This window comes from Oncorhynchus keta, unplaced genomic scaffold (genome assembly GCF_023373465.1).
Source record: "Oncorhynchus keta strain PuntledgeMale-10-30-2019 unplaced genomic scaffold, Oket_V2 Un_contig_1948_pilon_pilon, whole genome shotgun sequence".
NCBI lineage: Eukaryota > Metazoa > Chordata > Actinopteri > Salmoniformes > Salmonidae > Oncorhynchus > Oncorhynchus keta.
In genome coordinates this window covers 59559-67500 of record NW_026281502.1, presented here as the reverse complement: position 1 = coordinate 67500, position 7942 = coordinate 59559, and the positions used below count along the sequence as shown (strand labels likewise).

The 7942-nt window shown below is 41.7% G+C and overlaps 1 protein-coding gene across 1 annotated transcript in view; it reads left to right on the top strand.

The window, feature by feature from the left end:
• The window catches only part of LOC127920423 (uncharacterized), a 27648-nt gene extending 25722 nt beyond the window's left edge, over nucleotides 1-1926 (top strand). The window contains exons 3-4 of the mRNA XM_052504509.1: nucleotides 1-917; nucleotides 1259-1926. The exon at nucleotides 1-917 is cut by the window's left edge and continues 956 nt beyond it. The gene's annotated coding sequence lies outside the window, so the exon portion shown is untranslated. The remainder of the gene's footprint in view (nucleotides 918-1258) is intronic.
• Nucleotides 1927-7942: the final 6016 nt, after the last annotated feature.

Genomic DNA, 7942 nt, shown 5'->3' with positions numbered 1-7942 from the left:
CGATTTAATCAAATCTGAACTTTTGGATGCTAAAAACATCATATTTATGTGGATGGTGAGGAGGGAGATGGATCTCCTTTGGGAGAGAGAGAGAGAGCAGTTCTGCTCTGGAGTCACTTACTGACTGACTTCATCTAATCTGGGTAGAAGTTTCTCTCAAAAAACAGATCTAGGATCAGTTTACTCTTCTCTGAATCCTAACCTGAAGTATTACAGGAAGCAACACATTACTGAACTGAGATCAGTGTCAAGTGTTGACTTCTTTCTTCTCTCTTTTTTTTAAAATACTCTTTAAAGTTAATCAGATGCATGTCTAACCTCCCACCAACAGGGGAGCTGTGGGGAGATGGGAGAGAGATGGAGGAACTGGGCCTGACGCCGTACACGCCTCAGGACCAATGGGAACACTCGCTGAGGTGTATGTGACCAATACAATTTGATTTGAAGACTTATGATCGGACAGATCTGAATCTGACTAATGTGGCGAACCCGGTGATGGGACGCCAGGGAGGTTTAACCAATCAAACGATAGGACCAATGAGCGGTCGTTGTAAAAATGAATTTGAATGGATTTCATGCTCATCAATCAAATGTGATTTAAACCTAATCCACCAATCATCATATGACATTATTGACAAGTAGCATCGAGATAATTAACCAACCGTACAACGAGGATTATCAGAATCTAACCAATCACGGACATAATATTTTCAGTAACAACCAATCGGATTCTTTGGCAAAGACGAGGACTCAGGAAAAGATAACTGATTGAAAAAAAAAAACATCAGGTATTTTTGAAAACACAAAGACTTGAAGGCAAATACAATGTGACGTTTTTCCAGATATGAGTCAGAATCCCTGGGAATACAAGGTCCATACGAGTGCCAGATATGAGTCAGAATCCCTGGGAATACAAGGTCCATACGAGTGCCAACGTATTCCAGATATGAGCCAGAATCCCTGGGAATACAAGGTCCATAATTCGAGGTTTTTCAAAATCCTGGTTGGAGATATGAGTCAGAATCCCTGGGAATACAAGGTCCATACCTGAGTGCCAGATATGAGTCAGAATCCCTGGGAATACAAGGTCCATACGAGTGCCAGATATGAGCCAGAATCCCTGGGAATACAAGGTCCATACGATTAGTGGTTAGTTAGGTTACCTAGTGGAGACTCATATATGTGGTTTATGTGGTTTAGACTGGCAGTGTTTCAACACTGTCATCCAGATATGAGTCAGAATCCCTGGGAATACAAGGTCCATACGAGTGCCAACGTATTCCAGCGTTTTCTAATGAACAAATTACACGTTTTCTGTCTTTCTGCTCTACTCTTGCTGAGGGAAGCTAAACTCTAGTCTCTCCCAAAATTCCAAGGTTTTTCAAAAATCCTGGTTGGAGGATTACGGATTTCCTACCTATTCCGAGGAATCTTTTATAACCGGGATTCCTGGAAGAAAAAAACCTGGGGATTTTGGGAAAGTTAGTGGTTAGTTAGTTACCTAGTGGAGACTGTACATATATGTGGTTTATGTGGTTTAGACTGGCAGTGTTTCAACACTGTCATCCATTCATTAAGGCCATTACTCTACCTGAACACCAGTTACTTCATTCATTATGTATATCAGGATCTTCCCTCACACACACAATGTAGTGAAACACACACACACACACACTCAGTGATACCATACCCACAGAACATAGACGTGCGACGTGCACACACACACACACACACACACACACACACACACACACACACACACACACACACACACACACACACACACACACACACACACACACACACACTCAGTGATACCATACCCACACAACATCACACAAACACACACACACACACAGTGATACCATACCCACACAACAACACACACACACACACACTCAGTGATACCATACCCACACAACATCACACACAACACACACACACAGTGACACATCACACCCACACACACACACACACACACTCACACATACATACACACACACACACACACACACACACATACATACACACACACACACACACACACACACACACACACACACACACACAGTGATACACCCACACAACATCACACACACACACAGTGATACCATACCCACACAACATCACACACACACACACACACTCAGTGATACCATACCCACACAACATCACACACACACACTCAGTGATACCATACCCACACAACATCACACACACACACACACACTCAGTGATACCATACCCACACAACATCACACACACACACACACACACAGTGATACCATACCCACACAACACACACACACACACTCAGTGACACATACACACACACACATCACACACACACACACACACACACACACACACACACACACACACACACACACACACACACACACACACACATATACACAAACACACAAACACAACACACAAACACACACACACACACACACACAACAAACACACACACACACACACACACACACACACACACACACACACACACACATATACACACACACACACACACACACACTCAGTGATACCATACCCACATCAACATAGACGTGTGACGTGCACACATTCACACACACACACACACACACATTCACACACACACACACACACACACATTCACACACACACACACACACACACACAACAGTCATTCACACACACACACATACACACATTCACACACACACACACACACACACACACACACACACACACACACACACACACACACACACACACACACACACACACACACACATAATGTATCTACATGCATTTAACTTTAACATATAACATGTTGCCTCTGAAAACTAGCTTTTGCCCCCCCTCTTCACCCCCAGAATCCCTCTTCACCCCCCTCTTCACTCCCCTCCCCTCTTCACCCCCTCCTCTTCACCCCCCTAAAATAGCATCCCCCCTTGTCTCCTTTCCCCCCTGAAAGGAAACCCTAGACCTTAACCATCTAAAATTCATCCTCTCCTTGTCTCCTCTTCCTCCCCCTCCTCTTCACCCCCTCCTCTTCACTCCCCTCCTCTTCACCCCCCCCTCTTCACTCCCCCTCCTTTCACCCCCAGAATCATCTAGACCTCCTCTTCACTCCCCTCCTCTCACTCCCCCTCTAGACCTTCCTCCCCCCTCTTCACTCCCCTCCCCTCTTCTCTTCTTCACTCCCCTCCTCTTCAACCCCCTTCATGTCAACATGTATTTAAATAAGTCTTTCAACACATTAAAGGTATGTTTTGGTCTATATAGCAGCTCTACATTAAAGGAATGTTTAAACTATCCCTCTAACAGTACATAGAACAGACCTATATAGAACAAACCTACATAGAACAAACCCACATAGAACAGACCTACATAGAACAGACCTACATAGAACAAACCTACATAGAACAAACCTACATAGAACAAACCTAAATTTTCGGGACAAAAAAAGAACCTGAACTCTTCTTCTGCATGGAATAAAAACAGCTAAATGCTCATTTGTTTTTTTTTTTTTGGAGTGGGAAACCAGACGCCTTCTTTTTGGAGATATTATGCATCTCTGAAAACATGATGTATGTTTCTATGTGTGTGTTTGTATGTGAGGGAGAAGGATGGGAAGGAGAGAGGGAGAGAGAGCATCAGTGTGTGAAGTCATCACGAGGAGAGGAAGAGAGAGAAACCGTGTCCCTCGGTGAGGTTATTCGCTGTAGCAATTTAAGAGACAAGGAGAAAGTCCTCACATTGAAGCGATAAGTGGAAGGACTGTAGGGTCCAGGGGCTGCACCTTAACCATCTAAAATAGCATCCTCTCCTTGTCTCCTTTCTGAAAGGAAACCAGAATCATCTAGACCTTAACCATCTAAAATAGCATCCTCTCCTTGTCTCCTTTCTGAAAGGAAACCAGAATCATCTAGACCTTAACCATCTAAAATAGCATCCTCTCCTTGTCTCCTTTCTGAAAGGAAACCAGAATCATCTAGACCTTAACCATCTAAAATAGCATCCTCTCCTTGTCTCCTTTCTGAAAGGAAGCCAGAATCATCTAGACCTTAACCATCTAAAATAGCATCCTCTCCTTGTCTCCTTTCTGAAAGGAAACCAGAATCATCTAGACCTTAACCATCTAAAATAGCATCCTCTCCTTGTCTCCTTTCTGAAAGGAAACCAGAATCATCTAGACCTTAACCATCTAAAATAGCATCCTCTCCTTGTCTCCTTTCTGAAAGGAAACCAGAATCATCTAGACCTTAACCATCTAAAATAGCATCCTCTCCTTGTCTCCTTTCTGAAAGGAAACCAGAATCATCTAGACCTTAACCATCTAAAATAGCATCCTCTCCTTGTCTCCCTCTGAAAGGAAACTATCCTCTCCTTGTCTCCTTTCTGAAAGGAAACCAGAATCATCTAGACCTTAACCATCTAAAATAGCATCCTCTCCTTGTCTCCTTCCTGAAAGGAAACCAGAATCATCTAGACCTTAACCATCTAAAATAGCATCCTCTCCTTGTCTCCTTTCTGAAAGGAAACCAGAATCATCTAGACCTTAACCATCTAAAATAGCATCCTCTCCTTGTCTCCTTTCTGAAAGGAAACCAGAATCATCTAGACCTTAACCATCTAAAATAGCATCCTCTCCTTGTCTCCTTTCTGAAAGGAAACCAGAATCATCTAGACCTTAACCATCTAAAATAGCATCCTCTCCTTGTCTCCTTTCTGAAAGGAAACCAGAATCATCTAGACCTTAACCATCTAAAATAGCATCCTCTCCTTGTCTCCTTTCTGAAAGGAAACCAGAATCATCTAGACCTTAACCATCTAAAATAGCATCCTCTCCTTGTCTCCTTTCTGAAAGGAAACCAGAATCATCTAGACCTTAACCATCTAAAATAGCATCCTCTCCTTGTCTCCTTTCTGAAAGGAAACCAGAATCATCTAGACCTTAACCATCTAAAATAGCATCCTCTCCTTGTCTCCTTTCTGAAAGGAAACCAGAATCATCTAGACCTTAACCATCTAAAATAGCATCCTCTCCTTGTCTCCTTTCTGAAAGGAAACCAGAATCATCTAGACCTTAACCATCTAAAATAGCATCCTCTCCTTGTCTCCTTTCTGAAAGGAAACCAGAATCATCTAGACCTTAACCATCTAAAATAGCATCCTCTCCTTGTCTCCTTTCTGAAAGGAAACCAGAATCATCTAGACCTTAACCATCTAAAATAGCATCCTCTCCTTGTCTCCTTTCTGAAAGGAAACCAGAATCATCTAGACCTTAACCATCTAAAATAGCATCCTCTCCTTGTCTCCTTTCTGAAAGGAAACCAGAATCATCTAGACCTTAACCATCTAAAATAGCATCCTCTCCTTGTCTCCTTTCTGAAAGGAAACCAGAATCATCTAGACCTTAACCATCTAAAATAGCATCCTCTCCTTGTCTCCTTTCTGAAAGGAAACCAGAATCATCTAGACCTTAACCATCTAAAATAGCATCCTCTCCTTGTCTCCTTTCTGAAAGGAAACCAGAATCATCTAGACCTTAACCATCTAAAATAGCATCCTCTCCTTGTCTCCTTTCTGAAAGGAAACCAGAATCATCTAGACCTTAACCATCTAAAATAGCATCCTCTCCTTGTCTCCTTTCTGAAAGGAAACCAGAATCATCTAGACCTTAACCATCTAAAATAGCATCCTCTCCTTGTCTCCTTTCTGAAAGGAAACCAGAATCATCTAGACCTTAACCATCTAAAATAGCATCCTCTCCTTGTCTCCTTTCTGAAAGGAAACCAGAATCATCTAGACCTTAACCATCTAAAATAGCATCCTCTCCTTGTCTCCTTTCTGAAAGGAAACCAGAATCATCTAGACCTTAACCATCTAAAATAGCATCCTCTCCTTGTCTCCTTTCTGAAAGGAAACCAGAATCATCTAGACCTTAACCATCTAAAATAGCATCCTCTCCTTGTCTCCTTTCTGAAAGGAAACCAGAATCATCTAGACCTTAACCATCTAAAATAGCATCCTCTCCTTGTCTCCTTTCTGAAAGGAAACCAGAATCATCTAGACCTTAACCATCTAAAATAGCATCCTCTCCTTGTCTCCTTTCTGAAAGGAAACCAGAATCATCTAGACCTTAACCATCTAAAATAGCATCCTCTCCTTGTCTCCTTTCTGAAAGGAAACCAGAATCATCTAGACCTTAACCATCTAAAATAGCATCCTCTCCTTGTCTCCTTTCTGAAAGGAAACCAGAATCATCTAGACCTTAACCATCTAAAATAGCATCCTCTCCTTGTCTCCTTTCTGAAAGGAAACCAGAATCATCTAGACCTTAACCATCTAAAATAGCATCCTCTCCTTGTCTCCTCCTTGTCTCCTTTCTGAAAGGAAACCAGAATCATCTAGACCTTAACCATCTAAAATAGCATCCTCTCCTTGTCTCCTTTCTGAAAGGAAACCAGAATCATCTAGACCTTAACCATCTAAAATAGCATCCTCTCCTTGTCTCCTTTCTGAAAGGAAACCAGAATCATCTAGACCTTAACCATCTAAAATAGCATCCTCTCCTTGTCTCCTTTCTGAAAGGAAACCAGAATCATCTAGACCTTAACCATCTAAAATAGCATCCTCTCCTTGTCTCCTTTCTGAAAGGAAACCAGAATCATCTAGACCTTAACCATCTAAAATAGCATCCTCTCCTTGTCTCCTTTCTGAAAGGAAACCAGAATCATCTAGACCTTAACCATCTAAAATAGCATCCTCTCCTTGTCTCCTTTCTGAAAGGAAACCAGAATCATCTAGACCTTAACCATCTAAAATAGCATCCTCTCCTTGTCTCCTTTCTGAAAGGAAACCAGAATCATCTAGACCTTAACCATCTAAAATAGCATCCTCTCCTTGTCTCCTTTCTGAAAGGAAACCAGAATCATCTAGACCTTAACCATCTAAAATAGCATCCTCTCCTTGTCTCCTTTCTGAAAGGAAACCAGAATCATCTAGACCTTAACCATCTAAAATAGCATCCTCTCCTTGTCTCCTTTCTGAAAGGAAACCAGAATCATCTAGACCTTAACCATCTAAAATAGCATCCTCTCCTTGTCTCCTTTCTGAAAGGAAACCAGAATCATCTAGACCTTAACCATCTAAAATAGCATCCTCTCCTTGTCTCCTTTCTGAAAGGAAACCAGAATCATCTAGACCTTAACCATCTAAAATAGCATCCTCTCCTTGTCTCCTTTCTGAAAGGAAACCAGAATCATCTAGACCTTAACCATCTAAAATAGCATCCTCTCCTTGTCTCCTTTCTGAAAGGAAACCAGAATCATCTAGACCTTAACCATCTAAAATAGCATCCTCTCCTTGTCTCCTTTCTGAAAGGAAACCAGAATCATCTAGACCTTAACCATCTAAAATAGCATCCTCTCCTTGTCTCCTTTCTGAAAGGAAACCAGAATCATCTAGACCTTAACCATCTAAAATAGCATCCTCTCCTTGTCTCCTTTCTGAAAGGAAACCAGAATCATCTAGACCTTAACCATCTAAAATAGCATCCTCTCCTTGTCTCCTTTCTGAAAGGAAACCAGAATCATCTAGACCTTAACCATCTAAAATAGATCCTCTCCTTGTCTCCTTTCTGAAAGGAAACCAGAATCATCTAGACCTGAACCATCTAAAATAGCATCCTCTCCTTGTCTCCTTTCTGAAAGGAACCAGAATCATCTAGACCTTAACCATCTAAAATAGCATCCTCTCCTTGTCTCCTTTCTGAAAGGAAACCAGAATCATCTAGACATTAACCATCTAAAATAGCATCCTCTCCTTGTCTCCTTTCTGAAAGGAAACCAGAATCATCTAGACCTTAACCATCTAAAATAGCATCCTCTCCTTGTCTCCTTTCTGAAAGGAAACCAGAATCATCTAGACCTTAACCATCTAAAAT